This window comes from Microcebus murinus, chromosome 6 (genome assembly GCF_040939455.1).
Source record: "Microcebus murinus isolate Inina chromosome 6, M.murinus_Inina_mat1.0, whole genome shotgun sequence".
Classification (NCBI taxonomy): Eukaryota; Metazoa; Chordata; class Mammalia; order Primates; family Cheirogaleidae; genus Microcebus; species Microcebus murinus.
Window position 1 is genome coordinate 46748525 of NC_134109.1, and position 21226 is coordinate 46769750.

Sequence of the window (21226 nt, forward strand, 5' to 3'; positions counted from 1 at the left end):
GAAACATTTGCAGCTATTATATACTTTTCTGAAGTATGTTATGTGTTATCTGAATGATCTGGCTACTACTCTTACATCTTTCAGACAAGCTAGCAAATTATTAGTAGTTTTCTCCATCTTAAAATACAGCTGACAGAAACTGAGGAAAACATTTTACAACTACTGGGGAAATGTCATAATTGGATTATAACCTTTCCAAAGGGAACATACTATATAAACATAGGAAATAAGCTGGGAAATATAAACTGAGCAGGAGAATGAACTAGATCCATAATAAATTGATAACTCTTGGTCATCTTCAGTGAAATTAGAAATCTCTTCCCCACGAAGGAATTCTGATATGAAAACAGCAGGGTTTTCTGTGTTTTCCTTTGTCAGACCTTGCAGTTCTCATAGGAATTATACAGATGAATTGTAATAATGTGCTAATAGTCCTAGAGACCAGAAGCATCATTGGTAACATCATCGGTTTGTGAATATTTATCGCAAGTTCCATCTGAAAACTTAAGTCATAGTCTGGTGCTTTCCTTTTTGCTCTCAAAAAGCCTGTAGGAGCTGTAATCAGACCCTTGGGGTTCTGGCAAGCTGTGAAGGATATTTTGTCCATCTATTCAAATGCTTCCTGGGCTCCAGTTTGGTCAGCCTGAGCCTCAAGACAAGAATCAGTCCAGGCCTTCAGGCAGTAGCAGTTGGAGTGGAGGAAGAGGAGGGGAAGGGGAAGGAGGGAGGGGCACAGCAGCCACATTCCATGGGGCCCTTCTTGAGCCTGGATGTGGGAGGGAAGGGGAGCCCCATCTACATGAAGTCTGCATGATGGATATTGGCACATTAGTGACTCCCTGAGTAAATTAAAACCCAAACCCCCAAGCTAAAGACCTGCTCCTCTTCATAAAATGCCACAATCTGTCAGCAACTCAGCTGGGCTCCCTCCTACAGCATCAGCCTATGATGATAATCAACATTCAAGAAAATGATCATTCATGAAAAGTAAGATAACATTTTAAGGATTTGTGAGCTGATCCTTTGTTAGGGAATTCTAACGGAAATTCCTCCTGATGAAATGTAGAGATTATTAAAATAAGATAAAGTAAAACTAGTTCTAAAAACAACAAAAAAATTAAGGATGGTACATGCATCTTACCAAGGGGAACAGAAATCTCAGCTATGTGCAAAAGAGGTATCTTTTACAAAAGCAGGGAGAGATAAAAGCAGAAATGTGAGCAGTGGCTCACAGCCAATTTTGTATCATTTGGATTGAGAACAAATTGTGCCACCACATCTATCCTTAGACAAGAACATATCCTGCCTGAATGGGAGAATGGGTGAAAGTGATTTATGAGGCACATTTAAGAAAACATGCCTTTTGGGAAACAAATGAGAGGTAATCAATGAACAGCTGTAAACAGTGAATATTAAAATTTAGGACAGAAAATCCAGACCAATATAAATTGAAATGTAAGTGTGAGCTGAATAGGTGAGATATTTTAAGGTCAATACTCATCTCAGGCTTTTCGTACTCAAATGACCATAACTAAATAAGTTGCAGGTTTTTTATTTTCTCAATATAGATAAAATGTAGCTTCCCCTGACCTGAACTTAAAGCTATTTTGTCTTTGTATGTGTGCAATGTATTTAACAACAATAAAAATCTCAAAGAGAAAAATCACCCACCAAAAGGCTGTCCCTCAGCTATGCAGAACTTTTAAGTTTAGAAAAATTGAGGTATCTGCATTGATCTTTAAGGACATGGTAATTTTAACTAATCCAGAAGCTGGGTTCTGAGATTAAGGAGGTGCTATTTACTGGTAGTAACTTCTGAGATACCACAAGAGATGCATGTATTTAACATTGCATCATACGTTTAACGTAGGAAATGCTAAGCCCATCAACATTTATGAGTAGGGCTGTGAAAAAAAAAAAAATATATATATATATATTTGGTCACTGTCCCCTGTTCCTGGCACAGAGATCCTAAAACCCTTGAAATTTCCTGAGCAATAAGGGTGTTGGGTACATCTTTTGCTCTAATATTTGGTCTTTGTTTCTGGTTCGTTACACAGAGCTCCTAACCCCTTGTGACTTCCTAGTTGATAGTAGCATCTTTTGTTCTAAATAGGTGACTCTTGGTGGGTTCCCAGATGGGAACTGGCCACCAGAAAGACCAAGCCATAATTAGAAGGTTGGGACTTTCAGCCCTTCTTCCCATCCTCCAGAGAGAGGAGAGAAGCTGAATATTGAGTTAATAACCAATCATGCCTACATGAGGAGGCCACCATAAAAATCCCTGAACTGCAGGATTCCAAGAGCTTCCTAGTTGCTGAATATGTGGAGGGGCCTAGAGAATGGCACATCCAAAGGGGGTATGGAAGCTCCATGCCTCTTCCCTCATACCATGCTATATGCATCTATTGTATACGGTTGTTCATCTATCTCCTTTGTGATGTCTTTGGTAATAAACTGGTAAACATAAGTAAACCATTTTCCTGAGGTCTGTGAGCTGCTGCAGCAAAGTCATCAAACCCAAAGAAGATGTTAGGGGAACCCCCAAGAGCTGGTTGGTCAGAAGTTCCTGAGACCAAGGCTTAAGATTGGCATCTGAACTGGGGCCAGTCTTGAGAGCCCGAGCCCTTAACCTGTGGGATTTGACTCTAACTCCAGGTAGATAGTGTCAGAATTGAATTGTAGGACACCCTGTTGGTGTCTTCAGGACAAGTGCTTGGTGTGTGGGGAAAAAGCTACACATCTGGTGTCAGAAATGAAGTATTGGCAGTGTATTGAGTGGTGAGTGCGAGAGGAGGCAAAACTGTTTGGTTTTTCCTATCTAAAACAAGGCTTCTGGTGGCACATTCCCTGGGTAAAGTGGAGATGCAGTCCTTCATTAGCTCCCTCACTTTCTCTTTCCACAGCCTTCTTCCCCACCACCACTAGTCCATGTGGCCACTGGTGCAGCATATGTTCACTTGCTATTAAAAGTAGTAAAGGATGTTAGGGTGTGAGAGCTAGTGCACATGGGTTTTGAGAAAGATTTCGCCTGACAAAGATTAGGATAGGAAGAAGTTTGTTTACTTGTCCTTGGGTGGAAAGGGCCAACACAGAAGTGAAGGAGGAAGCAGATGTTGGCAGAGAGAACCAGGTATTCGGGCCTTTTATTTAGGGAGTGAAGAAGGTTTATGGCTGTAGCCAAATTAACAGGTACCGCTGTATCCACTCCATTCTTTCTTCTCGGTGGCACAATTTGTTCTCAATCCAAATGATACAAAATTGGCTGTGAGCCACTGCTCACATTTCTGCTTTTATCTCTCCCTGCTTTTGTAAAAGATACCTCTTTTGCACATAGCTGAAATTTCTGTTCCCCTTGGTAAGATGCATGTACCATCTTTAATTTTTTTGTTGTTTTTAGAACTAGTTTTACTTTATCTTATTTTAATAATCTTATTTTAATAAGCAGGATGATAACAGAAACTGTGGCAGGATGTCAAAGGCCAAGAGTTGGCTCCCTCACCTTTCCTTGGAGATAGGATTATCATAGGAGGTGTGGCTCTGCCCTCGAAATATGGCTGAGGCCTGAAACTCAAACCCTGCTGTTCACTCAGGAACTTTTCAGACTGTAAAAAAAAGCAGATTCTCAAAGGCAATTTTGAAAGAGAAAGATTTACATCTTTTTTCGTATCTGTTCAGCGCTTTTCAGAAGTTGTGCAAAACAGAACTGCAAGGTGCCTGTTAGTAAGATAACTCATAGGATGGATCTTTAACTGTTACCAGGAAATTACAGGATTAGATATTTTCCTGTTAATTTTTTTCCAAGGCCACCTCTTTCAAAGGTGATGAGGAACTAGCCCCCATGGGGGATGGGAAGCAGGCTGCTCTCACCACAAGATTTGCTCCCATTCCTAACCTACCTGTGGAATGGCTCCTTCTGGACCAGGGCAGCAGGTGGGCGCTGGGCCTCCCTGGTGTGTGTGGAAGGCATTCATTTCACACAGAGATGCACATTGTTCCTGCCATGGCTCTAAGGTCATGTTTTTCTCCACTTTTACTGAGGGCTGCTGAGCTCAAATACTACTGAAATCAAAGAACACATAGCTAATTATCAGCTGACCACCAGTATGCTTACCATACCTGAGCCCAAGAATTTCACCCTATGCAAAGTGGGTTAGCCAGGAAAAATAAGATTTTCCTCATTATGGAAAAAGAGTGTTAGACTTCAAATGTGATAAATGCATAAACTGGTTCCATCATTGGTTTTTCTTAAATAACAAAGGAAATTTATACAAATAAAACAATTTTTCATTGAAAATCTTTTTTTTTTTTTTTCTTTTGAGACAGAGTCTCACTTTGTCACCTGAGCCAGAGTGCTGTGGCGTCAGCCTAGTTCACAGCATCCTCAAAATCCTGGGCTCAAGCAATCCTCCTGCCTCAGCTTCCTGAGTAGCTGAGACTATAGGCATACACCACCATGCCTAGCTAATTTTTTCTATTTTTAATAGAGACGAGGTCTCACACTTGCGCAAGCTGGCCTTGAACTCCTGACCTGAAGTGATCCTCCTGCTTGGTCTCCCAGAGTACTAGGATTACAGGCATGAGTTATTGTCTGCCATTATAATGTAATATATGTAAATAAGATATTTACATAATGCCTTCAATCCAAATGTGTAAGGAGAAATCTGGACTCACTTAAAGGTTTAATTTTCAAAAACAAAGATTAAATAAGCTTTTGTATATCAAAATTGAGTGAGCTTCTTTCAGAATTCCAGGTTCTCCTATGAATAGCCTTGTCATAGAAGCCAAAAATGAACATTTCTACTACACCAATATTTCAGCCTATATAGTTTTTTTGAAGCAATTAGGGAAAAATTTCCCACGTACGTTTTATTTGCAGAGTTTCAAAGGACAACTAATTAATGATGATCATCAACAGTTTTGACATATCTTAGAATTCAGTGTCTTACAGAATGATGCAATAGTTTCTTGCACCAATAAATGCCATTAAATTAGAACACTTTGTTAAGATTACATACATGAAAGAGTTCTAACTTAGTTAATGGGAAGATATCTTAGGATTATGCTGCATTTTTTTTTATTTCAGCATATTATGGGGGTACAAATTTTAAGCTTTCAAATAATGCCCTTGCCCCCGTCCCCCCACAAGTCTGAGCTTCAAGCGTGACCATCCCCCAGACAGTGCACATCTCACTCATTATGTATGTACCCGGCCACCCCTATGCTGCATATTTTTTAAAACTTTTTCTTAAAATTCCGTAAGTTACGATCAATGAAAATAATGCCTACGCTGCATATGTGTTGGCAGGGTCTGTGGAGATCTATCAGCCATTTGAAATGTAGCTTTGAAAAGCTTTATTAAGCTCGCCCACACTTCACCTCACCAGGGATAATTAATGTGTGAGTTGGTAAGTTCTACATTCACCCACTTGCCATTTTTACTTGGTCTTTTTTCTGATACAGTGTGGTATTTGTTGTTAAGGGTAACGTTCCCTCGGGAAATAGTACATGAAAAACAGCCAGAAATTATGAACCACAGGGGGGATATTAGATTACAAGTAGGAAGCCTGGGAGATTTAAAGCCTTCCAGAGGGACCAAACTCCCAAGAGACTTAGCCAGCTCTGCCTTCTTTATTTCCTTCTGTTTCATCCTACAGGTCCCACTTTGCTTTAGTCAGGATAGTCTTGCTTTGCCTCTTTTGATATATGGATGGGTAAGTTTCCAGTTCAATCAGAAAACTACCAAATAGTTGAGAATATACATCCTACACATTGTCATCTTTTACCAACATAGTTCTTGAAAGAGACTATACTCTGAAAATCTATAGAAAGAGGCATTAAATGATTACAGGAAAAATTCAAGCTGGGCATATGAAGAATTTCATGGAGGTAAGACTGATTATACACAGGAACCTGATGTTAAACAAGGTCATGAGACAGGTACTTCCTAGAGAGGTCTTTTTTTACTTTTATTAAAAATATGATAATATGTTTATTTGATGACAGTAGAAATTTGACTACAGATAGAATTGTAGATTGGGTGATGAGTTATTGGATCAAAAATGGTTTTTAGAGATGGTTTTCTAAGAAATATCTCTGAAATCTGTTTTTAAAAAGCCAGTAAAACATGCCTGTGTTCATAAGAGACATTCTAAGCATAAAGCATTTGGACACTGATGTATTTACATTTTTTTTAGCCTAATTGACTACTAGAATGAATGGAACAATGGATTTCTCAGACTGGTTTTCAAACATAATCAATCCAAAAAGGAAAAAAAAAATCACTTTTCCCCCACAAGCAAGAATATCTTGCATTTCTCAGACCTAAACTTATTCCAATCTAATTTCTATTCATCTATTCCATTCATTTGCCAAAAGATTATTTCCGAATACGCCATAAAGTATGAAATGAATGGATGAATAATGAAGTGAAGATAACTAATAATTATACTCTGTAATATCTATAGTAGAAATTATAAAAGTCACAGATTTAAAATTCCCTGTGAGATAAATATTTCTGCTTTCTACTCTGTGTTCTAACATAGAGAAAGTTCAGATTGTGGAGCTAAGTTGCTACCTGAATCCCATAACTGGTGGCATTTTTGAGAAGGAAATGCCTAACTACTTTAAGAAGATTTCAAATGACAGAAAAACCAAGGGAGATTCTTAACTAAAATTGGAGTAGAAAGAAATCCCTGTCACTAAGAGATTGACGCTTTCATTCTTCCCCTAATTATTTAAGTCAGAAATGTCTTCCATTATATGCTGCCTTAGTCAGCCCAGTTGTCACTGTTCTGGGATTGAATACCAAATTCCTCCTACTCTTTTCTGTACACAGTCATCCATATATTACTAATTTTATTTCTGGCATCCTTCCAATTGCTGCTATTCTGCCTTATGAAAGAATTCAAGGTGAGCACTGTTCCCAAGGAATTGTCTGGTATCAGTCTGTTTTCTTCAGGTAAATAAATGAAACCTGCCATCTAAATATTCACACCTCATCTTCTCAATAGTTATAAGCTTTATACTGGGAGAACCGTATTAAGTTTGTCCCAGGATAGAATCTGATGTTTAAAATTGTCCTAATATAATAATTCTATGTTCTAATATAATCAGCTTTGGTGACATCTAGCCCATTCTTTCCTCAAGCCCAGCTATTTGGTATGTTATTAGATTCATAGATTCATGAGAAGTTACCATCTTGTTTAATCAAGATACTCTGGAGTGTATCAACAGGACACTTATAAACTAATATTTCTCAAAATATCTGTGGTAAAGGACAGTTTCTTAAAATTTCCTGTCACAGACCGATAGTTTTTGTAAAATACAATGAAAATGAATTACTAGAAAGTGACACTGAATATCAGCAAAATTAAATTGCTATAGAAAACATCTAAAAGTTTACTCTCAATTTCTATACTTACCTTGTTGCAAACCAGTACCAGTCCACAGACCATGCCTCACATATTAATAGTAATGTTCTAAAACATCTTGTTACTTTATCACAGTCTTTTGTCTCATGTGTGCATCATTCTCATTCCAAGAGCAGGGAGAACAGTCTCCCTAGGCACAGGCAATAGGAAGTTCTGTTGTCTATAGATAATTTTAAAACAATCATATAACTGACTCAAAATCAGTCTACTTTTTCTTATCATCATTCACCGGCAATTCCTAACAATGTCAGTGATAAAATACCTCTCCCCCAAAAAACATATTTTCTCCAGAAAACGTGCTCTTTACATTTTAATTGATTTTCTTGGCATACCCTACATGGTTTCTAGTTTCTTCACACTCTGTTACCAAATAGGAGATACTACTATATTAAGAGTTTGGCCAATTTAGAAAATAAATAATGAAGACATATTCTTGGCTGTCCAGACATTAAATTTCTTCAATATGCCTCTGGTTTTAACAATAGCACTGTCATTGTTAATTAATGTTTGGCTTATGAAGTCAACTCTACCCAGATATTTTTTCTCCAGCATTTATTCTTAACCAGTATTTCTGTATCATAAATTTCCATTTGAGGAAATTTTTTTATTTCTTCTAAATATATTATGGGATTCTCTTCACTTCTGAAATCCACTTATGTTGAATTAGTCTTCCAATTGATCTAAGTAAACTTGTTTCTGCTTCTCAGAGTGATAGCAGTGACACAGCCTTAGGTTGGGTTCCTACAATAGGGATTTGGGGCATGTGTTCTATTAGTGAGTATTCTTGAGGAGAAATCTGTAAGGGATGAGAGAAGCAGAATGGGGAAGGGGAAGGAACTGAGCATGGATGTGGTCTCAGGTAAAGTCTAGTATTGGCCTGATCCATCCTGTGTGTGTGTGTGTGTGTGTGTGTGTTTGTGTGTGTGTGTGTGTGTGTGTGTGTGTGTGTGTGTGTGTGTGTGTTGGGAGGGGTCTGTAAGGTATAAATCATGGAGCAGAATTGTCCTGCCTGTAACTGACTATCATTTTCTACCCTTGGGAGGGGAGTATAACTCCCAGACATCCTAGGCATGGGACTTGAGGGTGGAAGATATGTGCACAGGTCTGGTACAGTTCATCTGGGTGCACTAGCAGCATCCACTGCAGTCTATACTGTGCAGTGCTCAGATCCACTTGCTTCCCACATCAAACTCACTCCATCTAGACACAAATTCTCCAGGACAGAAGTTAATCAAGATGAACTTATCTCTTCTAGTTAGTCACAATATTGAGGGAAGCTTATAAGAGAAAGGTTAGGGGAAGAAAGTAGATTTCTGCTGTGGCAGTTGACCCCCAGCTATAATCATACACATTATCACCATCCTCTACCACCTATTCTATAGTCTCCTTCTCCTTGGCTAGTACTTCTGCTAGTCTAGGTGACTAGCTTGTTGGGTGACCCAGACCCACATCACTGGAGGTTGAGGCCCCAGCTTACTGAGCCTTATCAGTCTGTGGTTGCTTTACTTGCCCATTTATAGTTAAAACTGGGCATGGAAGAACCACAAGATGCTTCAATAAATCACCTGAGTCCCATCCCCATTTTGTATCAGGTATACCTCCCCATAATAATCAGAGTAAACCACAGGTGGCAGTATAGGGACTCCTTTGTGTGCCTGCTAGTCTACTGGCACAAGGAGCCTTAAGTTACCAGATGGCAGCCGTAGAAATAAATTTGGTTGGTATATTGATGCACCCTGTTAGAAATCCTTCTGATGAGGACCAGGACTTGTAGACCCACAGAGCCAAAAGTTGGGAGAAAGGGAAGCACAAAGTCCCCAAGTGGGTCATTGATAACAATGGAGAGAAGTAATACTGCTACCTCTTGGTTCTGGAGCCCATGATGTCTACTTGTTTGGGACACAATACCATAAACTGGCTATTGAAGATATATACACATCCTGCCGGATAGCACTCCTCCTCACAGGGTTTCTGCCTACAACCTGGCACATGACCTGTATTTTCAAGTGTCCTTTCCAGAGCTCTGCCAAACTGGCAGCTTCTGTATGATGAAGCATGTGATAAGACCTGTAGATCTCATGTTTATGTGGCCATTGCCACATCTTCTTTGCCATGAAGGGTTTGCTTAGTCTAAGGTAGTGTTTTTTAGGATCCAATGGAAGACATCAAACAATCTGTGAGCTCTTGGTTTGTGGTGCTGGCTGTGGCACTGTGGGTAAAAAGGGCAAACTTATACCTAAATTATGTGTCAGTCCTGATCAGGATGAATGATTGAACTTTTTAGGGTAGAAGATGTCTGATGGAATCACCTTGCCATCAGGTGGCTGGTATGTCTCCTCAAGGGATGGTACTATATCAGGTCAGTTTGGGTTTCTTTTGCTGGAAGGTCAGGCATTCAGTAACAGGAAAGGCTTGATTGGCTATTGGGCCCACGCATAGTGTCCATCTCTGCCTCTCTGGCTACTTTGTTCTTTAGTGAATTGGGTAAGCACTAGGTGGCCGATGACCGAAGCTGGTGGACATCTACTGGCCAAGTCATCCTGTGCACGTGGTTATTTGGTGCTTCTTCCACAATGGGTACTGTCTTATGGGCATTGATGTCCAATACAAAGATCTCACACCCTGTTCCCACTCTGATAGATCCATTCACATGCCTCTTTCCCAGAACATTTTTGTTCTCATACCCACTCAGTGGACTGAGCTGGTGTATATACATACTCATTTTCATCTATATTTCTATATTTCTTGGCATTCATTAGTTCACACCAACATCTTTGATTCCAATCAACATGAGTACCATTCGAGTTTTCTCCTTTTTCATATTTATAACTCCCTTCTCCAAAAATGGGAAACCTGGTTCCCATTATTCTCAGTAACTTTACTTATTTGATCAGTTTCCCAGTATGTAGTATCTTGAGTTGCTGCTGTCATTCCCTACCTTTTGTGGATACCCTCCATACCCAACCTGGGCTCCAATATCTCTCCTGAGTTCTTCCCTCCAAATGAATCTCTCCTCATTCTGCTAAGGTCTTGATACCTCATGCTGGCTCTGCCTTCCTGCATGGGAGTCTTCCTCACCCTATGCAGATTTGGCACCACCCAGAGGGAGGTAGGGGCCTTACACAGCCTCTGACCCTAAACCATGTGGTCTAAGCCATCTTTATTAGAGCTCAACAAAGGGAACCTTGGCACAGGTCATATTAATAACATAGTATTACCTTGTGTTCCATTTGTTATTTTTTTCTTTAGTATGTAGTTCTCTCTGGAATCATCCGTAAGAGGGACAGGGCAAGAGGAAAGAATGATTGGGATGTTAGAATTTGAGAATTCCAATGCCATCAATTATTATGTCCCCAAAATTAAGCCCAACAAGTGATAAAGATATAAAGAAAAATGGGAAAATATAGAATTAAAATCGTTATTTGCCAATATATTAAATTCTCTTCATTATATTAAACACCACACAGAATTTCTCGAGTACATATCAAAATATTCAGATTAACAACTCATACACATAGTTATCACAAAGGCTATATATGCTGGATGAGAACTACTTTTCTTAATAGCTTTTCAGTTTCCATTCTACAACTTAACACTGTACTAATTGCACTATTCATTTTATCAAATAATTTTGGTGATATAATATCTGTAATGTAATATCTGGGACATACTTTTGCTAAAAAATTATTTGTTGCTTATCTGAAATTAAAATTTAGTAGGGTGTCCTATATTTTTATCTGCTAAATCTGGCAACCCTAGGTAAGAAGAGGAGTCAAAAATATCTCATCTGCTTATTTTACTAAAGCCATGGAACAATCCCAACCACTTTACCCAGTAAGGAGAATGTAACCCAGATAAAAACAGCTGGCACTGAGCTGGGAGTTCTAGGTGTTATAAAGACCAAAATTAACTGGTAAAAAATGAAAGAAACAGGCTAAGGGAGAGTCTCAACCTTAGGAGAAATGGGGAGAGTGAGAGGAAAATCCAAGAAGACAGAAGATAGAAGAAAATACAAGAAAGAGAAGAGAAAACAAGAAAGCATGAGGACAGAGGACAGAGAAGGAGAGGAAGAAGCCAATAGCAGAGGAAAGATAGAACCATGTGGGAGAGGACACAGCCATTGTATAACAGAAGGAATGGCCTGAAAAGGGGGTAAAAATGTTTTCTGTCTTTTGAAAACCTCCCCACTCTTTTTGAGAATTGAAACCTGTATCCCCTGCCTCAGGCCAGTGGTCTGGAGGGGCAGGGGAGTGTCCTTTGTTCTTTGTACCATAGGAGATGGTTCAGGGGAATTGTCCAGGTGGGTAGAGGTCATGAGATAGCCTTCCCTGGAGATGGGACAGATCAGAATCATTGACTATAGTTCAACAATACCCTGAAGCTGAAAATGCTCCCTTTAAAACCTCCGTACTTTTGCTTATGATAAGACAATGGCATTTTAAGACAGGAGTCTCCACGCTCCTCATTTGCCAGCAAATTAATAAACTCCTCTTTCCTTTTCCTCAACCACTTGTCCTTGTTCTTCTGATGCCGCCTCAGGGACAAGTGGCAAGCTTTTGGTAACAATTGTCACCAGCTCAGCAGGAGCAGAATGGAACCAAAGCCCACCAGAAGAGAACCATGTGGCCATGCCAGCTCCAGCTCCAAAGCACAGATATCTCTCATCTCAAAAATCATGATCAGATGCTTGTCAGATGAAGACTTTAGTAAATTTAATGTCGTATCCTCAAAGAAGGAATAACTGGACAAGCACTCACAACTGTGCTTCATATTCAAGCCATAGGCCCAGAGTGATTTTTTATTACAAAAATGCTTCTGCCGCATCACTTGTATTCAGCTGGTCAAGCCTCTGTAAATATATAACATCTTTTCTTATTCATGGCTTTAAGAAACAATTGCAATAAAATGTACGGGAATGGAGTCATAATAACACCCCAAAAGAACTGACCAAGAAATATATTTTGATACTATGTATCACAAATATATCCTAGAACTTAGTTTTCATACATAACAGAAGCATTAGACATTCCATTGTATTGTAATAGTAGCAACAAGCAAGCATGTAACTCCAGTCAGGGAGTTTAAGCAGAAACCAAAGACTATCACAGAAACTTTAGAAAACATCTGATCTGAATACTTAACAGATAAAGAAATGACCTCCTAGGTCAACATTTTATGTAAGTCCAGCATTAGGAGGTTTGGGCCAGTTAAGAAACCATGGTAACACACACTCTCAAGTTCTGCCCAAAGCCCCTGCCTCACCAGCTTATTCTAGCCTGATTACCAACCACCTGCATCTCTTTTTCCTTGCCTAAGTATGAGAACTCTTGCTGCTAGAACCCACCTTGTGAAGTCAGCACACCTAAAACCAATGCTCCCTGGAAGCCGCCCTCCAGCCCTCCCTCACTCTTTAGGTGGGACAATGCTGGGGTGTGGGATCTAAACCAGCTCCACAGGTCCTCCAGTGGGCTTAGGCTTAGCCTCTGACATCAATAACTGGTGTGAAAACATACCCTGGATTGGCTACCTTCCCTCTTTTGTCTCATTTCCTCATTCTCTTACTCCTCCCATAATGTAGTACCTGCATTTGAATCCTTGTCTGCCACTGGGGAACCCAAACAAGGCAGTCGAATTTTAGAAGTTTGCTGTATCTCCAAATTTCTGACCAATGTAGTAGATTATTAAAATTCACTTTATAAATAAATCTCATTTTATTATACTTTTATAACATTCTACTGTGCTGCATTATAATAGTAATTTCTATTTATATCACTTACTTTTTCCCAAAGAGCTTTTATATGTAGTACTCTAATTCAGTGTTCTTTCAGTCATTTACATTTCTTTTAGGTGAATTTGTGAATTAGTAATATATCAACTGACAAGAAAAGTGAATGTTTGCTATTAGTAGGCTATCACTAGGGCCTTAAAGAAAGACAATAAGAAAAAAAAAATCAAACCACTTTGTAAAAAAAATAGTTAGGTGAGCAGACATAGAAGAGACTGAAGTCCATTTAAGGACTCTAGCATAATTGAAGTTGCTAATTACTTCTTACAGCACCTAAATGGGCTAGGTTACCTTTGCCTGTGTCCTACTAATGCACTGCCTAAAAACTGCTGTAGAATTGGAAAGTTCTGAGGGTTTATTTGAACTCCAAAAATTTCTTCTTAAGTAGCTACAGGAAACTCATCTCACTATTTCAGGCACTCCACTTCTTAAGCAAGAGCAGGGATTTAGGAATGTTATGAGGAACCAGACACTTTATTCAAGCTGTGGTAGATGGTTAATATATTTTTGGCTGCCTTGGCCCCCTGAAACAACCTTCCTATGTTGGGAAATTCTCCATTTTTTGAGTCCTGGACTCCTGACAGAAGCCAGAAACTCTTTCCCACCTCTCATGCGACTAGGCACCAGCAAGTGAGAAAGGCCACTCCACTCAGATACACTCATGCAACACTACAGTTCAGAACCTGGTGGTGGCCCACCTAGGCTAGTGCTACCCAGCATCACTCTGGGGAAAGTGACTGCAGAAACATGGGCTTCCAGAGGCAGGCAAGTCCAAGGGTCAGTTCCAAGTGACTGTTTTAGGGGGTGGGGGGTGGCAGCAGTCCTGGTATTGCCCCCATCTGGTGATTTCCCAGGGTCCATGCTGTGGTAGGATTTCCACATTGCTCTGAGCTGTCTAACCTTTAAAGCTGATTGTCTGGTTCTCCTGAGCAGTCTTCTGCTACTAATCTCATTTGATACATTTCTTTTCTGCTAAACTAGCTTAGATTTCTGTCAGTTGCAACTAAGAACTTTATCTGCAAAGCTACAATATAAGAAATGTAAAGATGAATCAGATCATGTCCTTAAGGTGTTTGTAGTTCAGTGGAGAGGAAAAATGTAAATAACCACAATATACAGTAGGCTTGAGAGAGCAGCAGAGTGTTATAGGTAAAGCAAACCCTTTGGAGACATTGCCAGAGGTTAAAATCCTGTCCTCACCCTTGTGAACTGTGTTTCCTTGGACAAGTTATTTAACCCCCATGTGCTCAGTTTTCCTATCTGTAAAATGGGAATAAGAATGTGCCTATCTTACAGGGTTTTATAGTGCAGTATTCTGATTGTCTTCCCACATCCAATCTCTTTTTTCTGGGCACATGGCTGGTCAACTAGAGATTATATTTTTCAGCCTCCTTTAGAACTATTAATATGACGCTATGTGACTAAGTGTTAATCAGTGGAATGAAACCAGAAGTAATGTATACAAACTTGGCTTTACTTGATTAAAAGAAAATTCCTTATCCTGAACTTAAATTCTTTCTTTCCTTTCCTCCTAGTTGTCTGGAAATCGTGATTGTGTATGATGAATGTTGATGGTGAAGCTGAATGTTGAGGATAGCAGGGTCACCCTGCTAGCCTGGGTTCATGCATGACTCTGTGGAGCAGAACAATCCATCTACCATCATTGGATTGTTTAAGGGAGAAATCAATGTCCTTATTCTTTCAGCCTCTGCATCACTGGGGCTCTTTGCCACAGCAACTCTGTCCTTTACCCTTAATACTATAATCATTGCAAGGACTGAACACATACATTTTATGTTTAGCTTAGAACAGTACCTGGCTTGAAGCAAGCACTACATATGTTTTAGCCAATATTAGGCCCATTTTTTAATATGAAGACACTTAGGCCCAGATAGGTTAAGCAGCTGACCCATGACTACATTCAGAATGTCAGAATTGGAACTTAGACCCTGATCTGTCTGCCACAGAACTATACCTGAGTTTTAAAATAGAAGTTTGTTATTTATACATATATATTATTTTATGTAAGTTTTGCACTTACATAAAAATAATAAGACCCTAACCAATCTTATCATCCCTGAGAACTTAACATTTGTTGGGCTTCCTTGATGGTCAGGAGGTACCCTTTCCATCCCAGGCTTCCGTTGTCATCTTACTAACACTGAAATGAACTATCGGGGAAATAGGAAGTGGCTAGTATTGTGTATCTAGAGTTAGGGCCTAGGGAGGGAGCTGACCATGAGAAAAGGAGTCCATTTCACTGAAAAAGCTATTCATGAGGTCCAGCTGAGTAGAAATAAAGGAGCAACGGGCTTTGAGCACAAGAACTAGCTGTCTATCTCTCTAGGGATATAAAGAAGAGGTGAGGGGCAGTGAATACTAGGAAAGATATAAGGATGGGAGGTGGTAGTCATAGCAGGGAATTTTAGACCTGGCACAAAGTCTGTCTCAACCTTTTCCTCAATGGTATGTACGTATCTAATTTTTTTGTTCCATTTTAATTGTCAATGAAATATCTGTATCACTTCCTAGGAGAGGTAAATTCTTTTATGTTAGCTGCTCATATTGTTTCACTATATTCTGCTTGCAAAGGGATTTATTCATTTAGTGGTTTATTTGTTCAGATTGACTCTTAAATGCTTATACAGGTAGTTTTTCCAGGCTTGGTTGCAGATGGATTGAAGGTGACTTTTGATTGACAGCTTTTCCATACAATAACAGTGCAATGCCTAAGAGTGCAAGGGAAGGAAAGAAGAGAACTATGGTTTATTGAGCACCCACTATACATTTGACATTTTGAGCATATAATTTTTTTTACTTCTGATAACTCATGACATTTTATTATCTCAGTTTTTAGGGATGAGAAATCCGAAGTTCAGAGAGGTTATATAACTTATGCAAGATCACAGATTTAGCAAGCGGAAGAACTGGTATTCAAGCTCAACCTCATCTGACTCTGAAGTCTACACCCTTACCACTCTACTTTGTGGACACACCCATGAAGATGCTGCCATTCAGACTGAACTGAATTTCCTCTATAAAATGGGATGATAAAGGTACTTTGCTCATGTAACCAGATCAAACAAAATAATGTATGCACTTAGCACAGTTCCTGGTACATAGTAGATGTTGAATCACACACAGCCCTTCTTGGGAAATACATAAGAATTTTCTTCATGTAACCATGAAAAGATAAAGCTTTAATAGTGTTTCCTTTTGCACTGAAGCTAGAGATCTATGAAACTGTCAGTTTGGTCAGGCTCCAGGGTGAATGGACATCCTGGGCTAATTGCTCTGTTTTGGTATTAAATTAAGAATTATTGTATTAAGTAAAAAAATTAAAATAATGTGACAGTTGATTCTTGGGTGCTCCAGAAGGTAAACAAGGGCAAATGAGTGGAAGTTATAGAAAGGCAGACTCCAGCAATACTTAGAGAGAGATTCCAGTTGTCAGATGTTTCCTAAGGAAGTGAAGGTCACTGAATATGTCCAAGTTGACCAAGGGACCATCTGGCAAAGGTGGTATGTGACAGCCTCCTGTGCTGGGCAGGACACTAGACTACTTCTGATACAGTCTCCTGCTAAATTTCTATGGCTTTTCTGTGGGTTAGGGAGAACAGTTCTATTTACTTCCTGGGTAATTTCAGGACATGTGAACCTTAAAATTTATGTGAATTATGCTTGATTGAAGACTGTTTTCTTCTTCAAAAGCTACTTCTCCCATTTGTCTTTCCCTGCACCTTTTGAGGGAGGAACCATGTTGAGCATCTGCTCCCGGATTTATGTCCTGTCCTCCAGCTATGAAGAACACCCCCGTTCCTGTGGGGGCGGGAGGCTTGGCTCTCCTTTTAGAAATTCCCTTCTGTGCTTCGCTAATCACACCCTCAGTACATTTCACATCTTATTTTTAGGAGCAAAGTATAAAGAATCCTAGCACCAACAGCAGTTTCTGTGGCAACCTGCATCGCCCCCCACTTGCTTGTCCAGCTGTGCAGAATTAAATTCTAAAAGAGGCCATTTTACATCATGTAAAGGAGATCCACAGCAAAGGTTCTTTTTAAATGAAGGTTTTCTTCTAAGTTAAGAGGGAACTAGATGGGAATTAGGTTGTGGGGAGGATGAAGAAAAGAAACAGAACCTTTACTTAGAACTAGAACTATTATAAAATCCCAGGTGTGCACAGGCATGCCCTAGTTGCCTTGATTTTTTTCCCCCCACAGGACATCATTTCAGACACGAAAATAGCATTCAGACCAATGAAAACTAGGTTTGAATATTTATATCAGAGGAGTTTGTTGATAAGTTCCCCTTCATCCCCTCCCTTCCTGGGGTCTTCCTGCATAACCTTCCAGGCTAGACTAGATTACAAACTGACATGCTTCTCACCTTCTCTTGAATAGTTCTTTCAAGCCAACTATCCTAGCTCCCAGGAGGCATTTACCAAACTCTCTCTTCCAAACACAGTCAACATAAGCAGTGTCTCCCTAGGCAAGGCCTAAAGGTGGGCCTGTAAAAGAAACTTCCTAAGAGTGTGATTTGAGGGACACCAAAAGACCAACAGCCCAAAATAATCCCCACCCAAGGTGGTGTCATGTCTTAGGTTATCATCATAACCCCTGCTTTGGAGGTTATGTCATTTGTTTCCATGTGATTCTGAGAAACTGCAAATATGCTCTGGAAATAATAACATTTTTAAATCAAAATTGTATTTCATATTCTGCTTATTTCTAAGAAAATATGAGGCAATCCATATTTTAAAAGATCCTTACTCTTATACCATTATTATAGAGCCCACAGAAAGAAAGGAATATGTTTCAAACCTAAACTGACATCATTATCATGCTTAAACATTAATTGAGCTCCAAGTTTCCTGAAGCCAATCAAATAAAATTTTCACTATAATTCATTATATGATTCTCAACTCTTAAAAGACATCAGTTTGTCAGGAAAAAGGTATTTTTCTGGTACTAAATTCTTAAAAGAGACTTTTGTATGTAGGAAACAAGAGAACAAACTTTTTTCAACAGTCATTTAGGAAAAGATGAAACTCATTCTTCACATGGCCATTGATTATATTAACCTTTGAGAAATCTGAAGTTATAGCCTCAAAATAAAACACAGTGAGGCCACCAATGCATTCATTAAAACATTTAACATTAATATTAATTAAATACATTAACTCAATCTACTTTAAGCAGATTACCTCCAGCAAAGTTTAGAGAGAAAGGAGCTATAAGGGAATTTGACATAAAAAGCTAGACTGTCATAGGAACAAGTGGCAATGAATGCCAGCCTGTGATGTCTATATTAGTCTGGGTTCTCTAGAAAAAGAACCAATAGGATATATATTAATATATATATATATTAATACATGCACACACACTATATATATATATACACACAGAGAGAGACAGAGAGAGACAGAGAGAGAGAGAGATTTATTATGGGAATTGGGAATTGGCTCATGTGGTTATTATGGCAGATGTGCCATGATCTGCTGTCTGCAAGCTGGAGAACCAGGAAGGCTGGTGAGATAATTCACTTCAAGTCTGAAGGCCTAAGAACGGGAGCAATGGTGGGTGTAAGTCCCAGAGTCTGAAAACCCTAGGACCTTCAACATCCATTGGGAGGAGAAAATAGATGTTCCAACTCAAAACGAGAGTGAATTCACCTTTCCTCTACCTTTTTGTTCTATTTGGGCCCTCAATAGATTGGATGATACCCATTCACATTGAGGAAGGATCTTCATTACTTGGTCTCCCAATTCAAATGCTAATTTATTCCAGTTACACCTTCACAGACACACCCAGAAATAATGTTTTACCAACTAGCTGGGCATCCCTTAGTCCAGTCAAGTTGACACATACACTAACGGGGTCATAAGAAATGTAGGGAGAAGGGTAACTACAAAAAGAGAAAAAGAAAGACCAAAAAGAGTGAGAGGTATTGAAGACAAAGTATACCTACTTGGTTATTTCACCTTAGGCTATCCCTAGAACATGCAATTCCTTTTTTTTTTTTTTTTTTTTTTTTTTTTTTGAGACAGAGTCTTGTTCCATTGCCCAGGCTAGAGTGCAGTGGTGTCATCGCAGCTCACTGCAACCTTAAACTCCTGGGCTCAAGCGATCCTCCTACCTTAGCCTCCCAAGATACTTAAGGACAGAGTTTTTTACTAAATGTAAGAGAATGGCACAATAGACACCATATAATAATTAGGTGATTCCCAAGCACTTGATCTCATTTAGTTGAACTTGACCTGTGTTCTTTGATGGAATTGATTTTTACATCACTTCTCCTCTTTCATAGCCACCCTGCCCTGATAATACCAACAGCCCTTTGGCTACTCAAGGAGCAAGTTTGGTTTTTCTCAGTTTCTTGCTTTTTGCCTAAAATGATTATTGTCTCTTAGCTTACTAGCAGCTACCTAGAATTTTGCACACAGAATTTCCTGAAAGTTCTTCCTTTTCTGGGAAAATTCTACTTGCACCAAATCTCTTCTGTTGTTGCTGCTCTGCAGTTCTCTTATGCTTTATCTGAATGTCCCAAATTTCCTGACAATTCCAGGCTTGACTCATTGTCTTACCTGACAAATGTGAACATATTTAGTGAAGGAATTTAGCCCACTCACATTTATTTTAACTACCAATATATTTAGTCATATTCTTGACTTTTTAAAGTCTTCATTTTCCATTGTTTCCTATTTGCTGTTGTTTCTCCCTCTTTCTTGACTTTTACTGAATAAACTAGTTTTTCTTTTTCTTTCCCTCTATGACAGGAACACTTTTTCTGTTATGGACTAGATAATAAATATTTTAAACTCTGTGGGCCATACGGTCTTTGTCACAACTCCTCAAATCTGATGTAGTGGGAAGACAGCCAGAGACAATACAAAATGAACAAACATAGCTGTGCTTCAGTAAAACTTTGTTTACAAGAACATGCATCAGGCCAGATTTGGCCTGCGGCCATAATTTATCAACTGTTGCTATAAAGGACTGGAAGACTTATATCTTTCATTTTTAACAAACATACCTTGTATTTATTAGAATATACATTCAACTTCTATAACAGATAATCTAATAGTTTATTTAAATAAAAGTAGTATATTTTTTTAAATTATATGTGCATAGTTGGGGCTTCTATGGCAACACCAAGGACCTGGGACCCAGCATCCTCTCTTCCTGGTCATGGTCACTAAGACATGGCCCTCACCTATATCTAAATTTTCATCCACATTTCAGTCAGTGGAAAGGAGAAAGGGGAAGTAGAGAACATGCTCCTACTCTTTAGGGGCATAGCCTGAAAAATGTACACATAGTTTCTTATGAATCTCTGCAGTCAGAAATTAGTTATAGGCTACACCTGGCTCATAAGGGAGCCTGGGATGTGTTAACAAACTTGAAGGCCATGTACCCAGCTACAAATGATATGACTACAGAATGGGGAGGACAGATATTTGGGGGGCATCTAACAGTCTCTGCTACAACTAAAACTTTGATTGTGTGACTTGCTGTAAGGATTAATTAGAATGTATAACCCCTCATCTAATTAAAACAAAACCATTACCATGTATTAGCACATTTAAATTCCAGTTATATTTGTACTGCTCTCATCTCCCTGGGTTCAGGTTGTCTTGGCCCATAAGAGTTTTTGGTGCTTCACACCCCTTATCTAATAGATATGACTGCCTTATTGATGATCATTTTTTAAGGTCTGACTCCAAACTTCTATTAGGACAATAATCCTACATCTTTCCCTCCTTTGTTTGTGGAGAAAGAAGAAACAGAATATAGTAAAGGGTTAATATTTTTGCTTTGAAAGACTTGGGTTTTAATTATGGTAATTTCCATAAGAATTTTGTGTTTAGTGGTGGACAACATGAAATGAAATGTTTGCTAATGTGACATGACACTAAGCGAAGGAACAGCCCTCCACAGACAACATTTGTCAGTAAGAGTTAATCCCCTGCAGTGGTAACTGTTCTCAGAACCTCAGTCATCATCCCCCT

The 21226-nt window shown here is 39.1% G+C and overlaps 1 long non-coding RNA gene across 1 annotated transcript in view; it reads right to left on the reverse strand.

Moving 5' to 3' along the window:
* The window catches only part of LOC142871380 (uncharacterized), a 47724-nt gene that overhangs the window by 16053 nt on the left and 10445 nt on the right, over window positions 1-21226 (reverse strand). The window contains exon 2 of the long non-coding RNA XR_012919629.1: window positions 10652-10695. This is a non-coding gene — a long non-coding RNA (uncharacterized LOC142871380). The remainder of the gene's footprint in view (window positions 1-10651; window positions 10696-21226) is intronic.